We start from the raw sequence: 27,188 nt of genomic DNA, 5'->3' as shown, positions 1-27,188 counted from the left end.
GGTGCTGTGTGTAAGATACGCCTTGCCCAGTAAATACCCCAGGGATTCCCTGCATCATGCCTGCATGTGTAGTCTGCCCAACTCAGCCGACTGCATTGCGACTCTGGAGGAGTGGCACCTGCTGGGGATAAAACATGACTTGAGATAGGTGTGCTTTTCCTTATTATCGCCTTATATGCAGTAGGAACATGCACATTTAGCAGCAGACCAGAATGATCTCACACCTTTTCAGAGGTATTCATGGCTTTCAAAGCCTGCTCTCATGGCCTATTCTCTCACCACCACAAAAAAAGTGTGATTGTGTGCTCCTAGTCTGTGTCAAGCCTCCATTGAAGTCCACTCACCTCTATGGAGATGATCTTAATAGTCACCTTGGCTTGCTGATTTGGACAAACGCTCCCTGTCTTCTACCGGTTTTCTTCTTAACAAACAATTGACTTGGTCTTATAATGATTTATGACATGTGCTTCATTTTAACGAGTTACGCATCACAGGCCAAGTGTCCTGGTGATAAAGGCACCTCCCCAACAGCAGCAACGGAGCTCCAGTGGTGCAATCAGTTAGCGCGCGGTACTTATAAGACAGTATCTGTTGAGCAATGCCGAGGTTGTGAGTTCGAGCCTCACCTGGAGCAGAGATAGTTGCCCTTTTGCTTCCTTTAATCACCTTTCTCCTATGACCCAAAACATTCAAGCCAAAGGGTGCCAGTATGCCACTGCTACACGCAGGAGCTGTCATTGCCCAACAAGGGAAGCTTGTTTTGAGTGAGGACCAAAAAGAATGAGACCAATGCTTTTGCTTGTTGAAGAGCAGTGGAGGAAGCTGGCAAGAGCTATATCACCTGCAAAATCCATGGCACAACACAAGGAAAAGAAGTACGTCCATTTGCAACTCATTTGCTGCAAGAGGCATTGTGCAGTCTCTGTGGAGCAAAAGCCTACTTGCTGCACTTCTACAGCATGCCCCAGTGGCCTAATGGATAAGGCACTGGCCTCCTAAGCCAGGGATTGTGGGTTCGAGTCCCATCTGGGGTGGCACATTCCTTCTTTGGCCCTTACATGTAGCATACCAACACACATTGTACTCTGATACAAATGACTTGGATTCTCATGGCTGCCAAAGGCTTTTAAAGTGGACCAGAACTCTTGCACAGGAAAGAAGGAGAACATAGAGAAATGCATCCTGTGTATGTATTTAGAGACTTTAGCCTGTCCCCCTCATTTGTGTCTAATCACTAGTTGTGGTGATCACCCTGGGTCACATGACTGCCAATGGCAGATAAGCTCATTTGAAAGCACAGCCTGTTAACAATATGTCTGCTTCCATCAGTCAGGAAGTAGAAACATTGCAGATTTATCTTAGGATTTCTATTAGCTGTAACAAAGAAATGTTTCTTGTTTAAAGGTTGTTATGCTGTTGCGTATCTTTTAGAGCAGAAAGGACGTTCTGAGTTCAGGTCCACTTGAAATTCGACAAGGCTTTCAATGGGTATCCCACATCTCGTTACAAAAGGTCAAAGAAATGTAAAGTCACTATCATGTCACCACACTATGGAAAATCATAGCAAATCCACCTTCAAAATGCACTTCCTGCTGATTTTCACGGACCCACTTCAAAGCTAGATGCAACGCGCAATTGTGAACATCTCAATTGGCCGGCTCTGCTGTCATATATATTTATATCTTCTATAATAATAAATTAAATCTGTCATTTTGGGTGCTGTGTGTAAGATACGCCTTGCCCAGTAAATACCCCAGGGATTCCCTGCATCATGCCTGCATGTGTAGTCTGCCCAACTCAGCCGACTGCATTGCGACTCTGGAGGAGTGGCACCTGCTGGGGATAAAACATGACTTGAGATAGGTGTGCTTTTCCTTATTATCGCCTTATATGCAGTAGGAACATGCACATTTAGCAGCAGACCAGAATGATCTCACACCTTTTCAGAGGTATTCATGGCTTTCAAAGCCTGCTCTCATGGCCTATTCTCTCACCACCACAAAAAAAGTGTGATTGTGTGCTCCTAGTCTGTGTCAAGCCTCCATTGAAGTCCACTCACCTCTATGGAGATGATCTTAATAGTCACCTTGGCTTGCTGATTTGGACAAACGCTCCCTGTCTTCTACCGGTTTTCTTCTTAACAAACAATTGACTTGGTCTTATAATGATTTATGACATGTGCTTCATTTTAACGAGTTACGCATCACAGGCCAAGTGTCCTGGTGATAAAGGCACCTCCCCAACAGCAGCAACGGAGCTCCAGTGGCGCAATCGGTTAGTGCGCGGTACTTATAAGACAGTATCTGTTGAGCAATGCCGAGGTTGTGAGTTTGAGCCTCACCTGGAGCAGAGATAGTTGCCCTTTTGCTTCCTTTAATCACCTTTCTCCTATGACCCAAAACATTCAAGCCAAAGGGTGCCAGTATGCCACTGCTACACGCAGGAGCTGTCATTGCCCAACAAGGGAAGCTTGTTTTGAGTGAGGACCAAAAAGAATGAGACCAATGCTTTTGCTTGTTGAAGAGCAGTGGAGGAAGCTGGCAAGAGCTATATCACCTGCAAAATCCATGGCACAACACAAGGAAAAGAAGTACGTCCATTTGCAACTCATTTGCTACAAGAGGCATTGTGCAGTCTCTGTGGAGCAAAAGCCTACTTGCTGCACTTCTACAGCATGCCCCAGTGGCTTAATGGATAAGGCACTGGCCTCCTAAGCCAGGGATTGTGGGTTCGAGTCCCATCTGGGGTGGCACAATCCTTCTTTGGCCCTTACATGTAGCATACCAACACACATTGTACTCTGATACAAATGACTTGGATTCTCATGGCTGCCAAAGGCTTTTAAAGTGGACCAGAACTCTTGCACAGGAAAGAAGGAAAACATAGAGAAATGCACCCTGTGTATGTATTTAGAGACTTTAGCCTGTCCCCCTCATTTGTGTCTAATCACTAGTTGTGGTGATCACCCTGGGTCACATGACTGCCAATGGCAGATAAGCTCATTTGAAAGCACAGCCTGTTAACAATATGTCTGCTTCCATCAGTCAGGAAGTAGAAACAGTGCAGATTTCTCTTAGGATTTCTATTAGCTGTAACAAAGAAATGTTTCTTGTTTAAAGGTTGTTATGCTGTTGCGTATCTTTTAGAGCAGAAAGGACGTTCTGAGTTCAGGTCCACTTGAAATTCGACAAGGCTTTCAATGGGTATCCCACATCTCGTTACAAAAGGTCAAAGAAATGTAAAGTCACTATCATGTCACCACACTATGGAAAATCATAGCAAATCCACCTTCAAAATGCACTTCCTGCTGATTTTCACGGACCCACTTCAAAGCTAGATGCAACGCGCAATTGTGAACATCTCAATTGGCCGGCTCTGCTGTCATATATATTTATATCTTCTATAATAATAAATTCAATCTGTCATTTTGGGTGCTGTGTGTAAGATACGCCTTGCCCAGTAAATACCCCAGGGATTCCCTGCATCATGCCTGCATGTGTAGTCTGCCCAACTCAGCCGACTGCATTGCGACTCTGGAGGAGTGGCACCTGCTGGGGATAAAACATGACTTGAGATAGGTGTGCTTTTCCTTATTATCGCCTTATATGCAGTAGGAACATGCACATTTAGCAGCAGACCAGAATGATCTCACACCTTTTCAGAGGTATTCATGGCTTTCAAAGCCTGCTCTCATGGCCTATTCTCTCACCACCACAAAAAAAGTGTGATTGTGTGCTCCTAGTCTGTGTCAAGCCTCCATTGAAGTCCACTCACCTCTATGGAGATGATCTTAATAGTCACCTTGGCTTGCTGATTTGGACAAACGCTCCCTGTCTTCTACCGGTTTTCTTCTTAACAAACAATTGACTTGGTCTTATAATGATTTATGACATGTGCTTCATTTTAACGAGTTACGCATCACAGGCCAAGTGTCCTGGTGATAAAGGCACCTCCCCAACAGCAGCAACGGAGCTCCAGTGGCGCAATCGGTTAGCGCGCGGTACTTATAAGACAGTATCTGTTGAGCAATGCTGAGGTTGTGAGTTCGAGCCTCACCTGGAGCAGAGATAGTTGCCCTTTTGCTTCCTTTAATCACCTTTCTCCTATGACCCAAAACATTCAAGCCAAAGGGTGCCAGTATGCCACTGCTACACGCAGGAGCTGTCATTGCCCAACAAGGGAAGCTTGTTTTGAGTAAGGACCAAAAAGAATGAGACCAATGCTTTTGCTTGTTGAAGAGCAGTGGAGGAAGCTGGCAAGAGCTATATCACCTGCAAAATCCATGGCACAACACAAGGAAAAGAAGTACGTCCATTTGCAACTCATTTGCTACAAGAGGCATTGTGCAGTCTCTGTGGAGCAAAAGCCTACTTGCTGCACTTCTACAGCATGCCCCAGTGGCCTAATGGATAAGGCACTGGCCTCCTAAGCCAGGGATTGTGGGTTCGAGTCCCATCTGGGGTGGCACAATCCTTCTTTGGCCCTTACATGTAGCATACCAACACACATTGTACTCTGATACAAATGACTTGGATTCTCATGGCTGCCAAAGGCTTTTAAAGTGGACCAGAACTCTTGCACAGGAAAGAAGGAAAACATAGAGAAATGCACCCTGTGTATGTATTTAGAGACTGTAGCCTGTCCCCGTCATTTGTGTCTAATCACTAGTTGTGGTGATCACCCTGGGTCACATGACTGCCAATGGCAGATAAGCTCATTTGAAAGCACAGCCTGTTAACAATATGTCTGCTTCCATCAGTCAGGAAGTAGAAACAGTGCAGATTTATCTTAGGATTTCTATTAGCTGTAACAAAGAAATGTTTCTTGTTTAAAGGTTGTTATGCTGTTGCGTATCTTTTAGAGCAGAAAGGACGTTCTGAGTTCAGGTCCACTTGAAATTCGACAAGGCTTTCAATGGGTATCCCACATCTCGTTACAAAAGGTCAAAGAAATGTAAAGTCACTATCATGTCACCACACTATGGAAAATCATAGCAAATCCACCTTCAAAATGCACTTCCTGCTGATTTTCACGGACCCACTTCAAAGCTAGATGCAACGCGCAATTGTGAACATCTCAATTGGCCGGCTCTGCTGTCATATATATTTATATCTTCTATAATAATAAATTCAATCTGTCATTTTGGGTGCTGTGTGTAAGATACGCCTTGCCCAGTAAATACCCCAGGGATTCCCTGCATCATGCCTGCATGTGTAGTCTGCCCAACTCAGCCGACTGCATTGCGACTCTGGAGGAGTGGCACCTGCTGGGGATAAAACATGACTTGAGATAGGTGTGCTTTTCCTTATTATCGCCTTATATGCAGTAGGAACATGCACATTTAGCAGCAGACCAGAATGATCTCACACCTTTTCAGAGGTATTCATGGCTTTCAAAGCCTGCTCTCATGGCCTATTCTCTCACCACCACAAAAAAAGTGTGATTGTGTGCTCCTAGTCTGTGTCAAGCCTCCATTGAAGTCCACTCACCTCTATGGAGATGATCTTAATAGTCACCTTGGCTTGCTGATTTGGACAAACGCTCCCTGTCTTCTACCGGTTTTCTTCTTAACAAACAATTGACTTGGTCTTATAATGATTTATGACATGTGCTTCATTTTAACGAGTTACGCATCACAGGCCAAGTGTCCTGGTGATAAAGGCACCTCCCCAACAGCAGCAACGGAGCTCCAGTGGTGCAATCGGTTAGCGCGCGGTACTTATAAGACAGTATCTGTTGAGCAATGCCGAGGTTGTGAGTTCGAGCCTCACCTGGAGCAGAGATAGTTGCCCTTTTGCTTCCTTTAATCACCTTTCTCCTATGACCCAAAACATTCAAGCCAAAGGGTGCCAGTATGCCACTGCTACACGCAGGAGCTGTCATTGCCCAACAAGGGAAGCTTGTTTTGAGTGAGGACCAAAAAGAATGAGACCAATGCTTTTGCTTGTTGAAGAGCAGTGGAGGAAGCTGGCAAGAGCTATATCACCTGCAAAATCCATGGCACAACACAAGGAAAAGAAGTACGTCCATTTGCAACTCATTTGCTACAAGAGGCATTGTGCAGTCTCTGTGGAGCAAAAGCCTACTTGCTGCACTTCTACAGCATGCCCCAGTGGCCTAATGGATAAGGCACTGGCCTCCTAAGCCAGGGATTGTGGGTTTGAGTCCCATCTGGGGTGGCACAATCCTTCTTTGGCCCTTACATGTAGCATACCAACACACATTGTACTCTGATACAAATGACTTGGATTCTCATGGCTGCCAAAGGCTTTTAAAGTGGACCAGAACTCTTGCACAGGAAAGAAGGAGAACATAAAGAAATGCACCCTGTGTATGTATTTAGAGACTTTAGCCTGTCCCCCTCATTTGTGTCTAATCACTAGTTGTGGTGATCACCCTGGGTCACATGACTGCCAATGGCAGATAAGCTCATTTGAAAGCACAGCCTGTTAACAATATGTCTGCTTCCATCAGTCAGGAAGTAGAAACAGTGCAGATTTCTCTTAGGATTTCTATTAGCTGTAACAAAGAAATGTTTCTTGTTTAAAGGTTGTTATGCTGTTGCGTATCTTTTAGAGCAGAAAGGACGTTCTGAGTTCAGGTCCACTTGAAATTCGACAAGGCTTTCAATGGGTATCCCACATCTCGTTACAAACGGTCAAAGAAATGTAAAGTCACTATCATGTCACCACACTATGGAAAATCATAGCAAATCCACCTTCAAAATGCACTTCCTGCTGATTTTCACGGACCCACTTCAAAGCTAGATGCAACGCGCAATTGTGAACATCTCAATTGGCCGGCTCTGCTGTCATATATATTTATATCTTCTATAATAATAAATTCAATCTGTCATTTTGGGTGCTGTGTGTAAGATACGCCTTGCCCAGTAAATACCCCAGGGATTCCCTGCATCATGCCTGCATGTGTAGTCTGCCCAACTCAGCCGACTGCATTGCGACTCTGGAGGAGTGGCACCTGCTGGGGATAAAACATGACTTGAGATAGGTGTGCTTTTCCTTATTATCGCCTTATATGCAGTAGGAACATGCACATTTAGCAGCAGACCAGAATGATCTCACACCTTTTCAGAGGTATTCATGGCTTTCAAAGCCTGCTCTCATGGCCTATTCTCTCACCACCACAAAAAAAGTGTGATTGTGTGCTCCTAGTCTGTGTCAAGCCTCCATTGAAGTCCACTCACCTCTATGGAGATGATCTTAATAGTCACCTTGGCTTGCTGATTTGGACAAACGCTCCCTGTCTTCTACCGGTTTTCTTCTTAACAAACAATTGACTTGGTCTTATAATGATTTATGACATGTGCTTCATTTTAACGAGTTACGCATCACAGGCCAAGTGTCCTGGTGATAAAGGCACCTCCCCAACAGCAGCAACGGAGCTCCAGTGGCGCAATCGGTTAGCGCGCGGTACTTATAAGACAGTATCTGTTGAGCAATGCCGAGGTTGTGAGTTCGATCCTCACCTGGAGCACAGATAGTTGCCTTTTTGCTTCCTTTAATCACCTTTCTCCTATGACCCAAAACATTCAAGCCAAAGGGTGCCAGTATGCCACTGCTACACGCAGGAGCTGTCATTGCCCAACAAGGGAAGCTTGTTTTGAGTGAGGACCAAAAAGAATGAGACCAATGCTTTTGCTTGTTGAAGAGCAGTGGAGGAAGCTGGCAAGAGCTATATCACCTGCAAAATCCATGGCACAACACAAGGAAAAGAAGTACGTCCATTTGCAACTCATTTGCTGCAAGAGGCATTGTGCAGTCTCTGTGGAGCAAAAGCCTACTTGCTGCACTTCTACAGCATGCCCCAGTGGCCTAATGGATAAGGCACTGGCCTCCTAAGCCAGGGATTGTGGGTTCGAGTCCCATCTGGGGTGGCACATTCCTTCTTTGGCCCTTACATGTAGCATACCAACACACATTGTACTCTGATACAAATGACTTGGATTCTCATGGCTGCCAAAGGCTTTTAAAGTGGACCAGAACTCTTGCACAGGAAAGAAGGAGAACATAGAGAAATGCATCCTGTGTATGTATTTAGAGACTTTAGCCTGTCCCCCTCATTTGTGTCTAATCACTAGTTGTGGTGATCACCCTGGGTCACATGACTGCCAATGGCAGATAAGCTCATTTGAAAGCACAGCCTGTTAACAATATGTCTGCTTCCATCAGTCAGGAAGTAGAAACAGTGCAGATTTATCTTAGGATTTCTATTAGCTGTAACAAAGAAATGTTTCTTGTTTAAAGGTTGTTATGCTGTTGCGTATCTTTTAGAGCAGAAAGGACGTTCTGAGTTCAGGTCCACTTGAAATTCGACAAGGCTTTCAATGGGTATCCCACATCTCGTTACAAAAGGTCAAAGAAATGTAAAGTCACTATCATGTCACCACACTATGGAAAATCATAGCAAATCCACCTTCAAAATGCACTTCCTGCTGATTTTCACGGACCCACTTCAAAGCTAGATGCAACGCGCAATTGTGAACATCTCAATTGGCCGGCTCTGCTGTCATATATATTTATATCTTCTATAATAATAAATTAAATCTGTCATTTTGGGTGCTGTGTGTAAGATACGCCTTGCCCAGTAAATACCCCAGGGATTCCCTGCATCATGCCTGCATGTGTAGTCTGCCCAACTCAGCCGACTGCATTGCGACTCTGGAGGAGTGGCACCTGCTGGGGATAAAACATGACTTGAGATAGGTGTGCTTTTCCTTATTATCGCCTTATATGCAGTAGGAACATGCACATTTAGCAGCAGACCAGAATGATCTCACACCTTTTCAGAGGTATTCATGGCTTTCAAAGCCTGCTCTCATGGCCTATTCTCTCACCACCACAAAAAAAGTGTGATTGTGTGCTCCTAGTCTGTGTCAAGCCTCCATTGAAGTCCACTCACCTCTATGGAGATGATCTTAATAGTCACCTTGGCTTGCTGATTTGGACAAACGCTCCCTGTCTTCTACCGGTTTTCTTCTTAACAAACAATTGACTTGGTCTTATAATGATTTATGACATGTGCTTCATTTTAACGAGTTACGCATCACAGGCCAAGTGTCCTGGTGATAAAGGCACCTCCCCAACAGCAGCAACGGAGCTCCAGTGGCGCAATCGGTTAGTGCGCGGTACTTATAAGACAGTATCTGTTGAGCAATGCCGAGGTTGTGAGTTTGAGCCTCACCTGGAGCAGAGATAGTTGCCCTTTTGCTTCCTTTAATCACCTTTCTCCTATGACCCAAAACATTCAAGCCAAAGGGTGCCAGTATGCCACTGCTACACGCAGGAGCTGTCATTGCCCAACAAGGGAAGCTTGTTTTGAGTGAGGACCAAAAAGAATGAGACCAATGCTTTTGCTTGTTGAAGAGCAGTGGAGGAAGCTGGCAAGAGCTATATCACCTGCAAAATCCATGGCACAACACAAGGAAAAGAAGTACGTCCATTTGCAACTCATTTGCTACAAGAGGCATTGTGCAGTCTCTGTGGAGCAAAAGCCTACTTGCTGCACTTCTACAGCATGCCCCAGTGGCTTAATGGATAAGGCACTGGCCTCCTAAGCCAGGGATTGTGGGTTCGAGTCCCATCTGGGGTGGCACAATCCTTCTTTGGCCCTTACATGTAGCATACCAACACACATTGTACTCTGATACAAATGACTTGGATTCTCATGGCTGCCAAAGGCTTTTAAAGTGGACCAGAACTCTTGCACAGGAAAGAAGGAAAACATAGAGAAATGCACCCTGTGTATGTATTTAGAGACTTTAGCCTGTCCCCCTCATTTGTGTCTAATCACTAGTTGTGGTGATCACCCTGGGTCACATGACTGCCAATGGCAGATAAGCTCATTTGAAAGCACAGCCTGTTAACAATATGTCTGCTTCCATCAGTCAGGAAGTAGAAACAGTGCAGATTTCTCTTAGGATTTCTATTAGCTGTAACAAAGAAATGTTTCTTGTTTAAAGGTTGTTATGCTGTTGCGTATCTTTTAGAGCAGAAAGGACGTTCTGAGTTCAGGTCCACTTGAAATTCGACAAGGCTTTCAATGGGTATCCCACATCTCGTTACAAAAGGTCAAAGAAATGTAAAGTCACTATCATGTCACCACACTATGGAAAATCATAGCAAATCCACCTTCAAAATGCACTTCCTGCTGATTTTCACGGACCCACTTCAAAGCTAGATGCAACGCGCAATTGTGAACATCTCAATTGGCCGGCTCTGCTGTCATATATATTTATATCTTCTATAATAATAAATTCAATCTGTCATTTTGGGTGCTGTGTGTAAGATACGCCTTGCCCAGTAAATACCCCAGGGATTCCCTGCATCATGCCTGCATGTGTAGTCTGCCCAACTCAGCCGACTGCATTGCGACTCTGGAGGAGTGGCACCTGCTGGGGATAAAACATGACTTGAGATAGGTGTGCTTTTCCTTATTATCGCCTTATATGCAGTAGGAACATGCACATTTAGCAGCAGACCAGAATGATCTCACACCTTTTCAGAGGTATTCATGGCTTTCAAAGCCTGCTCTCATGGCCTATTCTCTCACCACCACAAAAAAAGTGTGATTGTGTGCTCCTAGTCTGTGTCAAGCCTCCATTGAAGTCCACTCACCTCTATGGAGATGATCTTAATAGTCACCTTGGCTTGCTGATTTGGACAAACGCTCCCTGTCTTCTACCGGTTTTCTTCTTAACAAACAATTGACTTGGTCTTATAATGATTTATGACATGTGCTTCATTTTAACGAGTTACGCATCACAGGCCAAGTGTCCTGGTGATAAAGGCACCTCCCCAACAGCAGCAACGGAGCTCCAGTGGCGCAATCGGTTAGCGCGCGGTACTTATAAGACAGTATCTGTTGAGCAATGCTGAGGTTGTGAGTTCGAGCCTCACCTGGAGCAGAGATAGTTGCCCTTTTGCTTCCTTTAATCACCTTTCTCCTATGACCCAAAACATTCAAGCCAAAGGGTGCCAGTATGCCACTGCTACACGCAGGAGCTGTCATTGCCCAACAAGGGAAGCTTGTTTTGAGTAAGGACCAAAAAGAATGAGACCAATGCTTTTGCTTGTTGAAGAGCAGTGGAGGAAGCTGGCAAGAGCTATATCACCTGCAAAATCCATGGCACAACACAAGGAAAAGAAGTACGTCCATTTGCAACTCATTTGCTACAAGAGGCATTGTGCAGTCTCTGTGGAGCAAAAGCCTACTTGCTGCACTTCTACAGCATGCCCCAGTGGCCTAATGGATAAGGCACTGGCCTCCTAAGCCAGGGATTGTGGGTTCGAGTCCCATCTGGGGTGGCACAATCCTTCTTTGGCCCTTACATGTAGCATACCAACACACATTGTACTCTGATACAAATGACTTGGATTCTCATGGCTGCCAAAGGCTTTTAAAGTGGACCAGAACTCTTGCACAGGAAAGAAGGAAAACATAGAGAAATGCACCCTGTGTATGTATTTAGAGACTGTAGCCTGTCCCCGTCATTTGTGTCTAATCACTAGTTGTGGTGATCACCCTGGGTCACATGACTGCCAATGGCAGATAAGCTCATTTGAAAGCACAGCCTGTTAACAATATGTCTGCTTCCATCAGTCAGGAAGTAGAAACAGTGCAGATTTATCTTAGGATTTCTATTAGCTGTAACAAAGAAATGTTTCTTGTTTAAAGGTTGTTATGCTGTTGCGTATCTTTTAGAGCAGAAAGGACGTTCTGAGTTCAGGTCCACTTGAAATTCGACAAGGCTTTCAATGGGTATCCCACATCTCGTTACAAAAGGTCAAAGAAATGTAAAGTCACTATCATGTCACCACACTATGGAAAATCATAGCAAATCCACCTTCAAAATGCACTTCCTGCTGATTTTCACGGACCCACTTCAAAGCTAGATGCAACGCGCAATTGTGAACATCTCAATTGGCCGGCTCTGCTGTCATATATATTTATATCTTCTATAATAATAAATTCAATCTGTCATTTTGGGTGCTGTGTGTAAGATACGCCTTGCCCAGTAAATACCCCAGGGATTCCCTGCATCATGCCTGCATGTGTAGTCTGCCCAACTCAGCCGACTGCATTGCGACTCTGGAGGAGTGGCACCTGCTGGGGATAAAACATGACTTGAGATAGGTGTGCTTTTCCTTATTATCGCCTTATATGCAGTAGGAACATGCACATTTAGCAGCAGACCAGAATGATCTCACACCTTTTCAGAGGTATTCATGGCTTTCAAAGCCTGCTCTCATGGCCTATTCTCTCACCACCACAAAAAAAGTGTGATTGTGTGCTCCTAGTCTGTGTCAAGCCTCCATTGAAGTCCACTCACCTCTATGGAGATGATCTTAATAGTCACCTTGGCTTGCTGATTTGGACAAACGCTCCCTGTCTTCTACCGGTTTTCTTCTTAACAAACAATTGACTTGGTCTTATAATGATTTATGACATGTGCTTCATTTTAACGAGTTACGCATCACAGGCCAAGTGTCCTGGTGATAAAGGCACCTCCCCAACAGCAGCAACGGAGCTCCAGTGGTGCAATCGGTTAGCGCGCGGTACTTATAAGACAGTATCTGTTGAGCAATGCCGAGGTTGTGAGTTCGAGCCTCACCTGGAGCAGAGATAGTTGCCCTTTTGCTTCCTTTAATCACCTTTCTCCTATGACCCAAAACATTCAAGCCAAAGGGTGCCAGTATGCCACTGCTACACGCAGGAGCTGTCATTGCCCAACAAGGGAAGCTTGTTTTGAGTGAGGACCAAAAAGAATGAGACCAATGCTTTTGCTTGTTGAAGAGCAGTGGAGGAAGCTGGCAAGAGCTATATCACCTGCAAAATCCATGGCACAACACAAGGAAAAGAAGTACGTCCATTTGCAACTCATTTGCTACAAGAGGCATTGTGCAGTCTCTGTGGAGCAAAAGCCTACTTGCTGCACTTCTACAGCATGCCCCAGTGGCCTAATGGATAAGGCACTGGCCTCCTAAGCCAGGGATTGTGGGTTTGAGTCCCATCTGGGGTGGCACAATCCTTCTTTGGCCCTTACATGTAGCATACCAACACACATTGTACTCTGATACAAATGACTTGGATTCTCATGGCTGCCAAAGGCTTTTAAAGTGGACCAGAACTCTTGCACAGGAAAGAAGGAGAACATAAAGAAATGCACCCTGTGTATGTATTTAGAGACTTTAGCCTGTCCCCCTCATTTGTGTCTAATCACTAGTTGTGGTGATCACCCTGGGTCACATGACTGCCAATGGCAGATAAGCTCATTTGAAAGCACAGCCTGTTAACAATATGTCTGCTTCCATCAGTCAGGAAGTAGAAACAGTGCAGATTTCTCTTAGGATTTCTATTAGCTGTAACAAAGAAATGTTTCTTGTTTAAAGGTTGTTATGCTGTTGCGTATCTTTTAGAGCAGAAAGGACGTTCTGAGTTCAGGTCCACTTGAAATTCGACAAGGCTTTCAATGGGTATCCCACATCTCGTTACAAACGGTCAAAGAAATGTAAAGTCACTATCATGTCACCACACTATGGAAAATCATAGCAAATCCACCTTCAAAATGCACTTCCTGCTGATTTTCACGGACCCACTTCAAAGCTAGATGCAACGCGCAATTGTGAACATCTCAATTGGCCGGCTCTGCTGTCATATATATTTATATCTTCTATAATAATAAATTCCATCTGTCATTTTGGGTGCTGTGTGTAAGATACGCCTTGCCCAGTAAATACCCCAGGGATTCCCTGCATCATGCCTGCATGTGTAGTCTGCCCAACTCAGCCGACTGCATTGCGACTCTGGAGGAGTGGCACCTGCTGGGGATAAAACATGACTTGAGATAGGTGTGCTTTTCCTTATTATCGCCTTATATGCAGTAGGAACATGCACATTTAGCAGCAGACCAGAATGATCTCACACCTTTTCAGAGGTATTCATGGCTTTCAAAGCCTGCTCTCATGGCCTATTCTCTCACCACCACAAAAAAAGTGTGATTGTGTGCTCCTAGTCTGTGTCAAGCCTCCATTGAAGTCCACTCACCTCTATGGAGATGATCTTAATAGTCACCTTGGCTTGCTGATTTGGACAAACGCTCCCTGTCTTCTACCGGTTTTCTTCTTAACAAACAATTGACTTGGTCTTATAATGATTTATGACATGTGCTTCATTTTAACGAGTTACGCATCACAGGCCAAGTGTCCTGGTGATAAAGGCACCTCCCCAACAGCAGCAACGGAGCTCCAGTGGCGCAATCGGTTAGCGCGCGGTACTTATAAGACAGTATCTGTTGAGCAATGCCGAGGTTGTGAGTTCGATCCTCACCTGGAGCACAGATAGTTGCCTTTTTGCTTCCTTTAATCACCTTTCTCCTATGACCCAAAACATTCAAGCCAAAGGGTGCCAGTATGCCACTGCTACACGCAGGAGCTGTCATTGCCCAACAAGGGAAGCTTGTTTTGAGTGAGGACCAAAAAGAATGAGACCAATGCTTTTGCTTGTTGAAGAGCAGTGGAGGAAGCTGGCAAGAGCTATATCACCTGCAAAATCCATGGCACAACACAAGGAAAAGAAGTACGTCCATTTGCAACTCATTTGCTGCAAGAGGCATTGTGCAGTCTCTGTGGAGCAAAAGCCTACTTGCTGCACTTCTACAGCATGCCCCAGTGGCCTAATGGATAAGGCACTGGCCTCCTAAGCCAGGGATTGTGGGTTCGAGTCCCATCTGGGGTGGCACATTCCTTCTTTGGCCCTTACATGTAGCATACCAACACACATTGTACTCTGATACAAATGACTTGGATTCTCATGGCTGCCAAAGGCTTTTAAAGTGGACCAGAACTCTTGCACAGGAAAGAAGGAGAACATAGAGAAATGCATCCTGTGTATGTATTTAGAGACTTTAGCCTGTCCCCCTCATTTGTGTCTAATCACTAGTTGTGGTGATCACCCTGGGTCACATGACTGCCAATGGCAGATAAGCTCATTTGAAAGCACAGCCTGTTAACAATATGTCTGCTTCCATCAGTCAGGAAGTAGAAACAGTGCAGATTTATCTTAGGATTTCTATTAGCTGTAACAAAGAAATGTTTCTTGTTTAAAGGTTGTTATGCTGTTGCGTATCTTTTAGAGCAGAAAGGACGTTCTGAGTTCAGGTCCACTTGAAATTCGACAAGGCTTTCAATGGGTATCCCACATCTCGTTACAAAAGGTCAAAGAAATGTAAAGTCACTATCATGTCACCACACTATGGAAAATCATAGCAAATCCACCTTCAAAATGCACTTCCTGCTGATTTTCACGGACCCACTTCAAAGCTAGATGCAACGCGCAATTGTGAACATCTCAATTGGCCGGCTCTGCTGTCATATATATTTATATCTTCTATAATAATAAATTAAATCTGTCATTTTGGGTGCTGTGTGTAAGATACGCCTTGCCCAGTAAATACCCCAGGGATTCCCTGCATCATGCCTGCATGTGTAGTCTGCCCAACTCAGCCGACTGCATTGCGACTCTGGAGGAGTGGCACCTGCTGGGGATAAAACATGACTTGAGATAGGTGTGCTTTTCCTTATTATCGCCTTATATGCAGTAGGAACATGCACATTTAGCAGCAGACCAGAATGATCTCACACCTTTTCAGAGGTATTCATGGCTTTCAAAGCCTGCTCTCATGGCCTATTCTCTCACCACCACAAAAAAAGTGTGATTGTGTGCTCCTAGTCTGTGTCAAGCCTCCATTGAAGTCCACTCACCTCTATGGAGATGATCTTAATAGTCACCTTGGCTTGCTGATTTGGACAAACGCTCCCTGTCTTCTACCGGTTTTCTTCTTAACAAACAATTGACTTGGTCTTATAATGATTTATGACATGTGCTTCATTTTAACGAGTTACGCATCACAGGCCAAGTGTCCTGGTGATAAAGGCACCTCCCCAACAGCAGCAACGGAGCTCCAGTGGCGCAATCGGTTAGTGCGCGGTACTTATAAGACAGTATCTGTTGAGCAATGCCGAGGTTGTGAGTTCGAGCCTCACCTGGAGCAGAGATAGTTGCCCTTTTGCTTCCTTTAATCACCTTTCTCCTATGACCCAAAACATTCAAGCCAAAGGGTGCCAGTATGCCACTGCTACACGCAGGAGCTGTCATTGCCCAACAAGGGAAGCTTGTTTTGAGTGAGGACCAAAAAGAATGAGACCAATGCTTTTGCTTGTTGAAGAGCAGTGGAGGAAGCTGGCAAGAGCTATATCACCTGCAAAATCCATGGCACAACACAAGGAAAAGAAGTACGTCCATTTGCAACTCATTTGCTACAAGAGGCATTGTGCAGTCTCTGTGGAGCAAAAGCCTACTTGCTGCACTTCTACAGCATGCCCCAGTGGCTTAATGGATAAGGCACTGGCCTCCTAAGCCAGGGATTGTGGGTTCGAGTCCCATCTGGGGTGGCACAATCCTTCTTTGGCCCTTACATGTAGCATACCAACACACATTGTACTCTGATACAAATGACTTGGATTCTCATGGCTGCCAAAGGCTTTTAAAGTGGACCAGAACTCTTGCACAGGAAAGAAGGAAAACATAGAGAAATGCACCCTGTGTATGTATTTAGAGACTTTAGCCTGTCCCCCTCATTTGTGTCTAATCACTAGTTGTGGTGATCACCCTGGGTCACATGACTGCCAATGGCAGATAAGCTCATTTGAAAGCACAGCCTGTTAACAATATGTCTGCTTCCATCAGTCAGGAAGTAGAAACAGTGCAGATTTCTCTTAGGATTTCTATTAGCTGTAACAAAGAAATGTTTCTTGTTTAAAGGTTGTTATGCTGTTGCGTATCTTTTAGAGCAGAAAGGACGTTCTGAGTTCAGGTCCACTTGAAATTCGACAAGGCTTTCAATGGGTATCCCACATCTCGTTACAAAAGGTCAAAGAAATGTAAAGTCACTATCATGTCACCACACTATGGAAAATCATAGCAAATCCACCTTCAAAATGCACTTCCTGCTGATTTTCACGGACCCACTTCAAAGCTAGATGCAACGCGCAATTGTGAACATCTCAATTGGCCGGCTCTGCTGTCATATATATTTATATCTTCTATAATAATAAATTCAATCTGTCATTTTGGGTGCTGTGTGTAAGATACGCCTTGCCCAGTAAATACCCCAGGGATTCCCTGCATCATGCCTGCATGTGTAGTCTGCCCAACTCAGCCGACTGCATTGCGACTCTGGAGGAGTGGCACCTGCTGGGGATAAAACATGACTTGAGATAGGTGTGCTTTTCCTTATTATCGCCTTATATGCAGTAGGAACATGCACATTTAGCAGCAGACCAGAATGATCTCACACCTTTTCAGAGGTATTCATGGCTTTCAAAGCCTGCTCTCATGGCCTATTCTCTCACCACCACAAAAAAAGTGTGATTGTGTGCTCCTAGTCTGTGTCAAGCCTCCATTGAAGTCCACTCACCTCTATGGAGATGATCTTAATAGTCACCTTGGCTTGCTGATTTGGACAAACGCTCCCTGTCTTCTACCGGTTTTCTTCTTAACAAACAATTGACTTGGTCTTATAATGATTTATGACATGTGCTTCATTTTAACGAGTTACGCATCACAGGCCAAGTGTCCTGGTGATAAAGGCACCTCCCCAACAGCAGCAACGGAGCTCCAGTGGCGCAATCGGTTAGCGCGCGGTACTTATAAGACAGTATCTGTTGAGCAATGCTGAGGTTGTGAGTTCGAGCCTCACCTGGAGCAGAGATAGTTGCCCTTTTGCTTCCTTTAATCACCTTTCTCCTATGACCCAAAACATTCAAGCCAAAGGGTGCCAGTATGCCACTGCTACACGCAGGAGCTGTCATTGCCCAACAAGGGAAGCTTGTTTTGAGTAAGGACCAAAAAGAATGAGACCAATGCTTTTGCTTGTTGAAGAGCAGTGGAGGAAGCTGGCAAGAGCTATATCACCTGCAAAATCCATGGCACAACACAAGGAAAAGAAGTACGTCCATTTGCAACTCATTTGCTACAAGAGGCATTGTGCAGTCTCTGTGGAGCAAAAGCCTACTTGCTGCACTTCTACAGCATGCCCCAGTGGCCTAATGGATAAGGCACTGGCCTCCTAAGCCAGGGATTGTGGGTTCGAGTCCCATCTGGGGTGGCACAATCCTTCTTTGGCCCTTACATGTAGCATACCAACACACATTGTACTCTGATACAAATGACTTGGATTCTCATGGCTGCCAAAGGCTTTTAAAGTGGACCAGAACTCTTGCACAGGAAAGAAGGAAAACATAGAGAAATGCACCCTGTGTATGTATTTAGAGACTTTAGCCTGTCCCCCTCATTTGTGTCTAATCACTAGTTGTGGTGATCACCCTGGGTCACATGACTGCCAATGGCAGATAAGCTCATTTGAAAGCACAGCCTGTTAACAATATGTCTGCTTCCATCAGTCAGGAAGTAGAAACAGTGCAGATTTATCTTAGGATTTCTATTAGCTGTAACAAAGAAATGTTTCTTGTTTAAAGGTTGTTATGCTGTTGCGTATCTTTTAGAGCAGAAAGGACGTTCTGAGTTCAGGTCCACTTGAAATTCGACAAGGCTTTCAATGGGTATCCCACATCTCGTTACAAAAGGTCAAAGAAATGTAAAGTCACTATCATGTCACCACACTATGGAAAATCATAGCAAATCCACCTTCAAAATGCACTTCCTGCTGATTTTCACGGACCCACTTCAAAGCTAGATGCAACGCGCAATTGTGAACATCTCAATTGGCCGGCTCTGCTGTCATATATATTTATATCTTCTATAATAATAAATTCAATCTGTCATTTTGGGTGCTGTGTGTAAGATACGCCTTGCCCAGTAAATACCCCAGGGATTCCCTGCATCATGCCTGCATGTGTAGTCTGCCCAACTCAGCCGACTGCATTGCGACTCTGGAGGAGTGGCACCTGCTGGGGATAAAACATGACTTGAGATAGGTGTGCTTTTCCTTATTATCGCCTTATATGCAGTAGGAACATGCACATTTAGCAGCAGACCAGAATGATCTCACACCTTTTCAGAGGTATTCATGGCTTTCAAAGCCTGCTCTCATGGCCTATTCTCTCACCACCACAAAAAAAGTGTGATTGTGTGCTCCTAGTCTGTGTCAAGCCTCCATTGAAGTCCACTCACCTCTATGGAGATGATCTTAATAGTCACCTTGGCTTGCTGATTTGGACAAACGCTCCCTGTCTTCTACCGGTTTTCTTCTTAACAAACAATTGACTTGGTCTTATAATGATTTATGACATGTGCTTCATTTTAACGAGTTACGCATCACAGGCCAAGTGTCCTGGTGATAAAGGCACCTCCCCAACAGCAGCAACGGAGCTCCAGTGGCGCAATCGGTTAGCGCGCAGTACTTATAAGACAGTATCTGTTGAGCAATGCCGAGGTTGTGAGTTCGAGCCTCACCTGGAGCAGAGATAGTTGCCTTTTTGCTTCCTTTAATCACCTTTCTCCTATGACCCAAAACATTCAAGCCAAAGGGTGCCAGTATGCCACTGCTACACGCAGGAGCTGTCATTGCCCAACAAGGGAAGCTTGTTTTGAGTGAGGACCAAAAAGAATGAGACCAATGCTTTTGCTTGTTGAAGAGCAGTGGAGGAAGCTGGCAAGAGCTATATCACCTGCAAAATCCATGGCACAACACAAGGAAAAGAAGTACGTCCATTTGCAACTCATTTGCTGCAAGAGGCATTGTGCAGTCTCTGTGGAGCAAAAGCCTACTTGCTGCACTTCTACAGCATGCCCCAGTGGCCTAATGGATAAGGCACTGGCCTCCTAAGCCAGGGATTGTGGGTTCGAGTCCCATCTGGGGTGGCACATTCCTTCTTTGGCCCTTACATGTAGCATACCAACACACATTGTACTCTGATACAAATGACTTGGATTCTCATGGCTGCCAAAGGCTTTTAAAGTGGACCAGAACTCTTGCACAGGAAAGAAGGAGAACATAGAGAAATGCACCCTGTGTATGTATTTAGAGACTTTAGCCTGTCCCCCTCATTTGTGTCTAATCACTAGTTGTGGTGATCACCCTGGGTCACATGACTGCCAATGGCAGATAAGCTCATTTGAAAGCACAGCCTGTTAACAATATGTCTGCTTCCATCAGTCAGGAAGTAGAAACAGTGCAGATTTATCTTAGGATTTCTATTAGCTGTAACAAAGAAATGTTTCTTGTTTAAAGGTTGTTATGCTGTTGCGTATCTTTTAGAGCAGAAAGGACGTTCTGAGTTCAGGTCCACTTGAAATTCGACAAGGCTTTCAATGGGTATCCCACATCTCGTTACAAAAGGTCAAAGAAATGTAAAGTCACTATCATGTCACCACACTATGGAAAATCATAGCAAATCCACCTTCAAAATGCACTTCCTGCTGATTTTCACGGACCCACTTCAAAGCTAGATGCAACGCGCAATTGTGAACATCTCAATTGGCCGGCTCTGCTGTCATATATATTTATATCTTCTATAATAATAAATTCAATCTGTTATTTTGGGTGCTGTGTGTAAGATACGCCTTGCCCAGTAAATACCCCAGGGATTCCCTGCATCATGCCTGCATGTGTAGTCTGCCCAACTCAGCCGACTGCATTGCGACTCTGGAGGAGTGGCACCTGCTGGGGATAAAACATGACTTGAGATAGGTGTGCTTTTCCTTATTATCGCCTTATATGCAGTAGGAACATGCACATTTAGCAGCAGACCAGAATGATCTCACACCTTTTCAGAGGTATTCATGGCTTTCAAAGCCTGCTCTCATGGCCTATTCTCTCACCACCACAAAAAAAGTGTGATTGTGTGCTCCTAGTCTGTGTCAAGCCTCCATTGAAGTCCACTCACCTCTATGGAGATGATCTTAATAGTCACCTTGGCTTGCTGATTTGGACAAACGCTCCCTGTCTTCTACCGGTTTTCTTCTTAACAAACAATTGACTTGGTCTTATAATGATTTATGACATGTGCTTCATTTTAACGAGTTACGCATCACAAGCCAAGTGTCCTGGTGATAAAGGCACCTCCCCAACAGCAGCAACGGAGCTCCAGTGGCGCAATCGGTTAGCGCGCGGTACTTATAAGACAGTATCTGTTGAGCAATGCCGAGGTTGTGAGTTCGATCCTCACCTGGAGCACAGATAGTTGCCTTTTTGCTTCCTTTAATCACCTTTCTCCTATGACCCAAAACATTCAAGCCAAAGGGTGCCAGTATGCCACTGCTACACGCAGGAGCTGTCATTGCCCAACAAGGGAAGCTTGTTTTGAGTGAGGACCAAAAAGAATGAGACCAATGCTTTTGCTTGTTGAAGAGCAGTGGAGGAAGCTGGCAAGAGCTATATCACCTGCAAAATCCATGGCACAACACAAGGAAAAGAAGTACGTCCATTTGCAACTCATTTGCTGCAAGAGGCATTGTGCAGTCTCTGTGGAGCAAAAGCCTACTTGCTGCACTTCTACAGCATGCCCCAGTGGCCTAATGGATAAGGCACTGGCCTCCTAAGCCAGGGATTGTGGGTTCGAGTCCCATCTGGGGTGGCACATTCCTTCTTTGGCCCTTACATGTAGCATACCAACACACATTGTACTCTGATACAAATGACTTGGATTCTCATGGCTGCCAAAGGCTTTTAAAGTGGACCAGAACTCTTGCACAGGAAAGAAGGAGAACATAGAGAAATGCATCCTGTGTATGTATTTAGAGACTTTAGCCTGTCCCCCTCATTTGTGTCTAATCACTAGTTGTGGTGATCACCCTGGGTCACATGACTGCCAATGGCAGATAAGCTCATTTGAAAGCACAGCCTGTTAACAATATGTCTGCTTCCATCAGTCAGGAAGTAGAAACAGTGCAGATTTCTCTTAGGATTTCTATTAGCTGTAACAAAGAAATGTTTCTTGTTTAAAGGTTGTTATGCTGTTGCGTATCTTTTAGAGCAGAAAGGACGTTCTGAGTTCAGGTCCACTTGAAATTCGACAAGGCTTTCAATGGGTATCCCACATCTCGTTACAAAAGGTCAAAGAAATGTAAAGTCACTATCATGTCACCACACTATGGAAAATCATAGCAAATCCACCTTCAAAATGCACTTCCTGCTGATTTTCACGGACCCACTTCAAAGCTAGATGCAACGCGCAATTGTGAACATCTCAATTGGCCGGCTCTGCTGTCATATATATTTATATCTTCTATAATAATAAATTCAATCTGTCATTTTGGGTGCTGTGTGTAAGATACGCCTTGCCCAGTAAATACCCCAGGGATTCCCTGCATCATGCCTGCATGTGTAGTCTGCCCAACTCAGCCGACTGCATTGCGACTCTGGAGGAGTGGCACCTGCTGGGGATAAAACATGACTTGAGATAGGTGTGCTTTTCCTTATTATCACCTTATATGCAGTAGGAACATGCACATTTAGCAGCAGACCAGAATGATCTCACACCTTTTCAGAGGTATTCATGGCTTTCAAAGCCTGCTCTCATGGCCTATTCTCTCACCACCACAAAAAAAGTGTGATTGTGTGCTCCTAGTCTGTGTCAAGCCTCCATTGAAGTCCACTCACCTCTATGGAGATGATCTTAATAGTCACCTTGGCTTGCTGATTTGGACAAACGCTCCCTGTCTTCTACCGGTTTTCTTCTTAACAAACAATTGACTTGGTCTTATAATGATTTATGACATGTGCTTCATTTTAACGAGTTACGCATCACAGGCCAAGTGTCCTGGTGATAAAGGCACCTCCCCAACAGCAGCAACGGAGCTCCAGTGGCGCAATCGGTTAGCGCGCGGTACTTATAAGACAGTATCTGTTGAGCAATGCCGAGGTTGTGAGTTCGAGCCTCACCTGGAGCAGAGATAGTTGCCCTTTTGCTTCCTTTAATCACCTTTCTCCTATGACCCAAAACATTCAAGCCAAAGGGTGCCAGTATGCCACTGCTACACGCAGGAGCTGTCATTGCCCAACAAGGGAAGCTTGTTTTGAGTGAGGACCAAAAAGAATGAGACCAATGCTTTTGCTTGTTGAAGAGCAGTGGAGGAAGCTGGCAAGAGCTATATCACCTGCAAAATCCATGGCACAACACAAGGAAAAGAAGTACGTCCATTTGCAACTCATTTGCTACAAGAGGCATTGTGCAGTCTCTGTGGAGCAAAAGCCTACTTGCTGCACTTCTACAGCATGCCCCAGTGGCCTAATGGATAAGGCACTGGCCTCCTAAGCCAGGGATTGTGGGTTCGAGTCCCATCTGGGGTGGCACAATCCTTCTTTGGCCCTTACATGTAGCATACCAACACACATTGTACTCTGATACAAATGACTTGGATTCTCATGGCTGCCAAAGGCTTTTAAAGTGGACCAGAACTCTTGCACAGGAAAGAAGGAAAACATAGAGAAATGCACCCTGTGTATGTATTTAGAGACTTTAGCCTGTCCCCCTCATTTGTGTCTAATCACTAGTTGTGGTGATCACCCTGGGTCACATGACTGCCAATGGCAGATAAGCTCATTTGAAAGCACAGCCTGTTAACAATATGTCTGCTTCCATCAGTCAGGAAGTAGAAACAGTGCAGATTTATCTTAGGATTTCTATTAGCTGTAACAAAGAAATGTTTCTTGTTTAAAGGTTGTTATGCTGTTGCGTATCTTTTAGAGCAGAAAGGACGTTCTGAGTTCAGGTCCACTTGAAATTCGACAAGGCTTTCAATGGGTATCCCACATCTCGTTACAAAAGGTCAAAGAAATGTAAAGTCACTATCATGTCACCACACTATGGAAAATCATAGCAAATCCACCTTCAAAATGCACTTCCTGCTGATTTTCACGGACCCACTTCAAAGCTAGATGCAACGCGCAATTGTGAACATCTCAATTGGCCGGCTCTGCTGTCATATATATTTATATCTTCTATAATAATAAATTCAATCTGTCATTTTGGGTGCTGTGTGTAAGATACGCCTTGCCCAGTAAATACCCCAGGGATTCCCTGCATCATGCCTGCATGTGTAGTCTGCCCAACTCAGCCGACTGCATTGCGACTCTGGAGGAGTGGCACCTGCTGGGGATAAAACATGACTTGAGATAGGTGTGCTTTTCCTTATTATCGCCTTATATGCAGTAGGAACATGCACATTTAGCAGCAGACCAGAATGATCTCACACCTTTTCAGAGGTATTCATGGCTTTCAAAGCCTGCTCTCATGGCCTATTCTCTCACCACCACAAAAAAAGTGTGATTGTGTGCTCCTAGTCTGTGTCAAGCCTCCATTGAAGTCCACTCACCTCTATGGAGATGATCTTAATAGTCACCTTGGCTTGCTGATTTGGACAAACGCTCCCTGTCTTCTACCGGTTTTCTTCTTAACAAACAATTGACTTGGTCTTATAATGATTTATGACATGTGCTTCATTTTAACGAGTTACGCATCACAGGCCAAGTGTCCTGGTGATAAAGGCACCTCCCCAACAGCAGCAACGGAGCTCCAGTGGCGCAATCGGTTAGCGCGCGGTACTTATAAGACAGTATCTGTTGAGCAATGCCGAGGTTGTGAGTTCGAGCCTCACCTGGAGCAGAGATAGTTGCCTTTTTGCTTCCTTTAATCACCTTTCTCCTATGACCCAAAACATTCAAGCCAAAGGGTGCCAGTATGCCACTGCTACACGCAGGAGCTGTCATTGCCCAACAAGGGAAGCTTGTTTTGAGTGAGGACCAAAAAGAATGAGACCAATGCTTTTGCTTGTTGAAGAGCAGTGGAGGAAGCTGGCAAGAGCTATATCACCTGCAAAATCCATGGCACAACACAAGGAAAAGAAGTACGTCCATTTGCAACTCATTTGCTACAAGAGGCATTGTGCAGTCTCTGTGGAGCAAAAGCCTACTTGCTGCACTTCTACAGCATGCCCCAGTGGCCTAATGGATAAGGCACTGGCCTCCTAAGCCAGGGATTGTGGGTTCGAGTCCCATCTGGGGTGGCACAATCCTTCTTTGGCCCTTACATGTAGCATACCAACACACATTGTACTCTGATACAAATGACTTGGATTCTCATGGCTGCCAAAGGCTTTTAAAGTGGACCAGAACTCTTGCACAGGAAAGAAGGAAAACATAGAGAAATGCACCCTGTGTATGTATTTAGAGACTTTAGCCTGTCCCCCTCATTTGTGTCTAATCACTAGTTGTGGTGATCACCCTGGGTCACATGACTGCCAATGGCAGATAAGCTCATTTGAAAGCACAGCCTGTTAACAATATGTCTGCTTCCATCAGTCAGGAAGTAGAAACAGTGCAGATTTATCTTAGGATTTCTATTAGCTGTAACAAAGAAATGTTTCTTGTTTAAAGGTTGTTATGCTGTTGCGTATCTTTTAGAGCAGAAAGGACGTTCTGAGTTCAGGTCCACTTGAAATTCGACAAGGCTTTCAATGGGTATCCCACATCTCGTTACAAAAGGTCAAAGAAATGTAAAGTCACTATCATGTCACCACACTATGGAAAATCATAGCAAATCCACCTTCAAAATGCACTTCCTGCTGATTTTCACGGACCCACTTCAAAGCTAGATGCAACGCGCAATTGTGAACATCTCAATTGGCCGGCTCTGCTGTCATATATATTTATATCTTCTATAATAATAAATTCAATCTGTCATTTTGGGTGCTGTGTGTAAGATACGCCTTGCCCAGTAAATACCCCAGGGATTCCCTGCATCATGCCTGCATGTGTAGTCTGCCCAACTCAGCCGACTGCATTGCGACTCTGGAGGAGTGGCACCTGCTGGGGATAAAACATGACTTGAGATAGGTGTGCTTTTCCTTATTATCGCCTTATATGCAGTAGGAACATGCACATTTAGCAGCAGACCAGAATGATCTCACACCTTTTCAGAGGTATTCATGGCTTTCAAAGCCTGCTCTCATGGCCTATTCTCTCACCACCACAAAAAAAGTGTGATTGTGTGCTCCTAGTCTGTGTCAAGCCTCCATTGAAGTCCACTCACCTCTATGGAGATGATCTTAATAGTCACCTTGGCTTGCTGATTTGGACAAACGCTCCCTGTCTTCTACCGGTTTTCTTCTTAACAAACAATTGACTTGGTCTTATAATGATTTATGACATGTGCTTCATTTTAACGAGTTACGCATCACAGGCCAAGTGTCCTGGTGATAAAGGCACCTCCCCAACAGCAGCAACGGAGCTCCAGTGGTGCAATCGGTTAGCGCGCGGTACTTATAAGACAGTATCTGTTGAGCAATGCCGAGGTTGTGAGTTCGAGCCTCACCTGGAGCAGAGATAGTTGCCCTTTTGCTTCCTTTAATCACCTTTCTCCTATGACCCAAAACATTCAAGCCAAAGGGTGCCAGTATGCCACTGCTACACGCAGGAGCTGTCATTGCCCAACAAGGGAAGCTTGTTTTGAGTGAGGACCAAAAAGAATGAGACCAATGCTTTTGCTTGTTGAAGAGCAGTGGAGGAAGCTGGCAAGAGCTATATCACCTGCAAAATCCATGGCACAACACAAGGAAAAGAAGTACGTCCATTTGCAACTCATTTGCTACAAGAGGCATTGTGCAGTCTCTGTGGAGCAAAAGCCTACTTGCTGCACTTCTACAGCATGCCCCAGTGGCCTAATGGATAAGGCACTGGCCTCCTAAGCCAGGGATTGTGGGTTTGAGTCCCATCTGGGGTGGCACAATCCTTCTTTGGCCCTTACATGTAGCATACCAACACACATTGTACTCTGATACAAATGACTTGGATTCTCATGGCTGCCAAAGGCTTTTAAAGTGGACCAGAACTCTTGCACAGGAAAGAAGGAGAACATAGAGAAATGCACCCTGTGTATGTATTTAGAGACTTTAGCCTGTCCCCCTCATTTGTGTCTAATCACTAGTTGTGGTGATCACCCTGGGTCACATGACTGCCAATGGCAGATAAGCTCATTTGAAAGCACAGCCTGTTAACAATATGTCTGCTTCCATCAGTCAGGAAGTAGAAACAGTGCAGATTTATCTTAGGATTTCTATTAGCTGTAACAAAGAAATGTTTCTTGTTTAAAGGTTGTTATGCTGTTGCGTATCTTTTAGAGCAGAAAGGACGTTCTGAGTTCAGGTCCACT

At 44.8% G+C, this 27,188-nt stretch overlaps 32 non-coding genes across 32 annotated transcripts; all 32 read left to right on the top strand.

The window, feature by feature from the left end:
- Positions 1-541: 541 nt before the first annotated feature.
- Positions 542-634, top strand: TRNAI-UAU (transfer RNA isoleucine (anticodon UAU)). The gene is given in 2 exon segments: positions 542-579; positions 599-634. It is a non-coding gene; the product is annotated as a tRNA-Ile (tRNA).
- A 327-nt stretch (positions 635-961) lies between these two features.
- Positions 962-1,034, top strand: TRNAR-CCU (transfer RNA arginine (anticodon CCU)). The gene has a single exon. It is a non-coding gene; the product is annotated as a tRNA-Arg (tRNA).
- A 1,222-nt stretch (positions 1,035-2,256) lies between these two features.
- On the top strand, positions 2,257-2,349 carry TRNAI-UAU (transfer RNA isoleucine (anticodon UAU)). Its single transcript is given in 2 exon segments — positions 2,257-2,294; positions 2,314-2,349. It is a non-coding gene; the product is annotated as a tRNA-Ile (tRNA).
- A 327-nt stretch (positions 2,350-2,676) lies between these two features.
- On the top strand, positions 2,677-2,749 carry TRNAR-CCU (transfer RNA arginine (anticodon CCU)). The gene has a single exon. It is a non-coding gene; the product is annotated as a tRNA-Arg (tRNA).
- Positions 2,750-3,971: 1,222 nt separating this feature from the next.
- On the top strand, positions 3,972-4,064 carry TRNAI-UAU (transfer RNA isoleucine (anticodon UAU)). Its single transcript is given in 2 exon segments — positions 3,972-4,009; positions 4,029-4,064. It is a non-coding gene; the product is annotated as a tRNA-Ile (tRNA).
- A 327-nt stretch (positions 4,065-4,391) lies between these two features.
- Positions 4,392-4,464, top strand: TRNAR-CCU (transfer RNA arginine (anticodon CCU)). The gene has a single exon. It is a non-coding gene; the product is annotated as a tRNA-Arg (tRNA).
- A 1,222-nt stretch (positions 4,465-5,686) lies between these two features.
- TRNAI-UAU (transfer RNA isoleucine (anticodon UAU)) lies at positions 5,687-5,779 on the top strand. Its single transcript is given in 2 exon segments — positions 5,687-5,724; positions 5,744-5,779. It is a non-coding gene; the product is annotated as a tRNA-Ile (tRNA).
- A 327-nt stretch (positions 5,780-6,106) lies between these two features.
- TRNAR-CCU (transfer RNA arginine (anticodon CCU)) lies at positions 6,107-6,179 on the top strand. The gene has a single exon. It is a non-coding gene; the product is annotated as a tRNA-Arg (tRNA).
- A 1,222-nt stretch (positions 6,180-7,401) lies between these two features.
- Positions 7,402-7,494, top strand: TRNAI-UAU (transfer RNA isoleucine (anticodon UAU)). Its single transcript is given in 2 exon segments — positions 7,402-7,439; positions 7,459-7,494. It is a non-coding gene; the product is annotated as a tRNA-Ile (tRNA).
- Positions 7,495-7,821: 327 nt separating this feature from the next.
- Positions 7,822-7,894, top strand: TRNAR-CCU (transfer RNA arginine (anticodon CCU)). The gene has a single exon. It is a non-coding gene; the product is annotated as a tRNA-Arg (tRNA).
- Positions 7,895-9,116: 1,222 nt separating this feature from the next.
- Positions 9,117-9,209, top strand: TRNAI-UAU (transfer RNA isoleucine (anticodon UAU)). The gene is given in 2 exon segments: positions 9,117-9,154; positions 9,174-9,209. It is a non-coding gene; the product is annotated as a tRNA-Ile (tRNA).
- Positions 9,210-9,536: 327 nt separating this feature from the next.
- Positions 9,537-9,609, top strand: TRNAR-CCU (transfer RNA arginine (anticodon CCU)). The gene has a single exon. It is a non-coding gene; the product is annotated as a tRNA-Arg (tRNA).
- A 1,222-nt stretch (positions 9,610-10,831) lies between these two features.
- On the top strand, positions 10,832-10,924 carry TRNAI-UAU (transfer RNA isoleucine (anticodon UAU)). Its single transcript is given in 2 exon segments — positions 10,832-10,869; positions 10,889-10,924. It is a non-coding gene; the product is annotated as a tRNA-Ile (tRNA).
- Positions 10,925-11,251: 327 nt separating this feature from the next.
- TRNAR-CCU (transfer RNA arginine (anticodon CCU)) lies at positions 11,252-11,324 on the top strand. Its single transcript has one exon. It is a non-coding gene; the product is annotated as a tRNA-Arg (tRNA).
- Positions 11,325-12,546: 1,222 nt separating this feature from the next.
- Positions 12,547-12,639, top strand: TRNAI-UAU (transfer RNA isoleucine (anticodon UAU)). The gene is given in 2 exon segments: positions 12,547-12,584; positions 12,604-12,639. It is a non-coding gene; the product is annotated as a tRNA-Ile (tRNA).
- A 327-nt stretch (positions 12,640-12,966) lies between these two features.
- On the top strand, positions 12,967-13,039 carry TRNAR-CCU (transfer RNA arginine (anticodon CCU)). The gene has a single exon. It is a non-coding gene; the product is annotated as a tRNA-Arg (tRNA).
- A 1,222-nt stretch (positions 13,040-14,261) lies between these two features.
- TRNAI-UAU (transfer RNA isoleucine (anticodon UAU)) lies at positions 14,262-14,354 on the top strand. The gene is given in 2 exon segments: positions 14,262-14,299; positions 14,319-14,354. It is a non-coding gene; the product is annotated as a tRNA-Ile (tRNA).
- Positions 14,355-14,681: 327 nt separating this feature from the next.
- On the top strand, positions 14,682-14,754 carry TRNAR-CCU (transfer RNA arginine (anticodon CCU)). The gene has a single exon. It is a non-coding gene; the product is annotated as a tRNA-Arg (tRNA).
- Positions 14,755-15,976: 1,222 nt separating this feature from the next.
- TRNAI-UAU (transfer RNA isoleucine (anticodon UAU)) lies at positions 15,977-16,069 on the top strand. The gene is given in 2 exon segments: positions 15,977-16,014; positions 16,034-16,069. It is a non-coding gene; the product is annotated as a tRNA-Ile (tRNA).
- A 327-nt stretch (positions 16,070-16,396) lies between these two features.
- TRNAR-CCU (transfer RNA arginine (anticodon CCU)) lies at positions 16,397-16,469 on the top strand. Its single transcript has one exon. It is a non-coding gene; the product is annotated as a tRNA-Arg (tRNA).
- A 1,222-nt stretch (positions 16,470-17,691) lies between these two features.
- On the top strand, positions 17,692-17,784 carry TRNAI-UAU (transfer RNA isoleucine (anticodon UAU)). Its single transcript is given in 2 exon segments — positions 17,692-17,729; positions 17,749-17,784. It is a non-coding gene; the product is annotated as a tRNA-Ile (tRNA).
- A 327-nt stretch (positions 17,785-18,111) lies between these two features.
- Positions 18,112-18,184, top strand: TRNAR-CCU (transfer RNA arginine (anticodon CCU)). Its single transcript has one exon. It is a non-coding gene; the product is annotated as a tRNA-Arg (tRNA).
- A 1,222-nt stretch (positions 18,185-19,406) lies between these two features.
- On the top strand, positions 19,407-19,499 carry TRNAI-UAU (transfer RNA isoleucine (anticodon UAU)). Its single transcript is given in 2 exon segments — positions 19,407-19,444; positions 19,464-19,499. It is a non-coding gene; the product is annotated as a tRNA-Ile (tRNA).
- Positions 19,500-19,826: 327 nt separating this feature from the next.
- Positions 19,827-19,899, top strand: TRNAR-CCU (transfer RNA arginine (anticodon CCU)). The gene has a single exon. It is a non-coding gene; the product is annotated as a tRNA-Arg (tRNA).
- A 1,222-nt stretch (positions 19,900-21,121) lies between these two features.
- Positions 21,122-21,214, top strand: TRNAI-UAU (transfer RNA isoleucine (anticodon UAU)). Its single transcript is given in 2 exon segments — positions 21,122-21,159; positions 21,179-21,214. It is a non-coding gene; the product is annotated as a tRNA-Ile (tRNA).
- Positions 21,215-21,541: 327 nt separating this feature from the next.
- Positions 21,542-21,614, top strand: TRNAR-CCU (transfer RNA arginine (anticodon CCU)). The gene has a single exon. It is a non-coding gene; the product is annotated as a tRNA-Arg (tRNA).
- A 1,222-nt stretch (positions 21,615-22,836) lies between these two features.
- TRNAI-UAU (transfer RNA isoleucine (anticodon UAU)) lies at positions 22,837-22,929 on the top strand. The gene is given in 2 exon segments: positions 22,837-22,874; positions 22,894-22,929. It is a non-coding gene; the product is annotated as a tRNA-Ile (tRNA).
- Positions 22,930-23,256: 327 nt separating this feature from the next.
- On the top strand, positions 23,257-23,329 carry TRNAR-CCU (transfer RNA arginine (anticodon CCU)). The gene has a single exon. It is a non-coding gene; the product is annotated as a tRNA-Arg (tRNA).
- A 1,222-nt stretch (positions 23,330-24,551) lies between these two features.
- On the top strand, positions 24,552-24,644 carry TRNAI-UAU (transfer RNA isoleucine (anticodon UAU)). Its single transcript is given in 2 exon segments — positions 24,552-24,589; positions 24,609-24,644. It is a non-coding gene; the product is annotated as a tRNA-Ile (tRNA).
- Positions 24,645-24,971: 327 nt separating this feature from the next.
- On the top strand, positions 24,972-25,044 carry TRNAR-CCU (transfer RNA arginine (anticodon CCU)). Its single transcript has one exon. It is a non-coding gene; the product is annotated as a tRNA-Arg (tRNA).
- A 1,222-nt stretch (positions 25,045-26,266) lies between these two features.
- On the top strand, positions 26,267-26,359 carry TRNAI-UAU (transfer RNA isoleucine (anticodon UAU)). Its single transcript is given in 2 exon segments — positions 26,267-26,304; positions 26,324-26,359. It is a non-coding gene; the product is annotated as a tRNA-Ile (tRNA).
- Positions 26,360-26,686: 327 nt separating this feature from the next.
- On the top strand, positions 26,687-26,759 carry TRNAR-CCU (transfer RNA arginine (anticodon CCU)). Its single transcript has one exon. It is a non-coding gene; the product is annotated as a tRNA-Arg (tRNA).
- Positions 26,760-27,188: the final 429 nt, after the last annotated feature.

The sequence above is a fragment of the Hyperolius riggenbachi genome, chromosome 3, assembly GCF_040937935.1.
Source record: "Hyperolius riggenbachi isolate aHypRig1 chromosome 3, aHypRig1.pri, whole genome shotgun sequence".
NCBI classification, from domain to species: Eukaryota; Metazoa; Chordata; class Amphibia; order Anura; family Hyperoliidae; genus Hyperolius; species Hyperolius riggenbachi.
The sequence above is the reverse complement of the archived record's forward strand: the minus strand, read 5'-3'. Positions and strand labels throughout refer to the sequence as shown.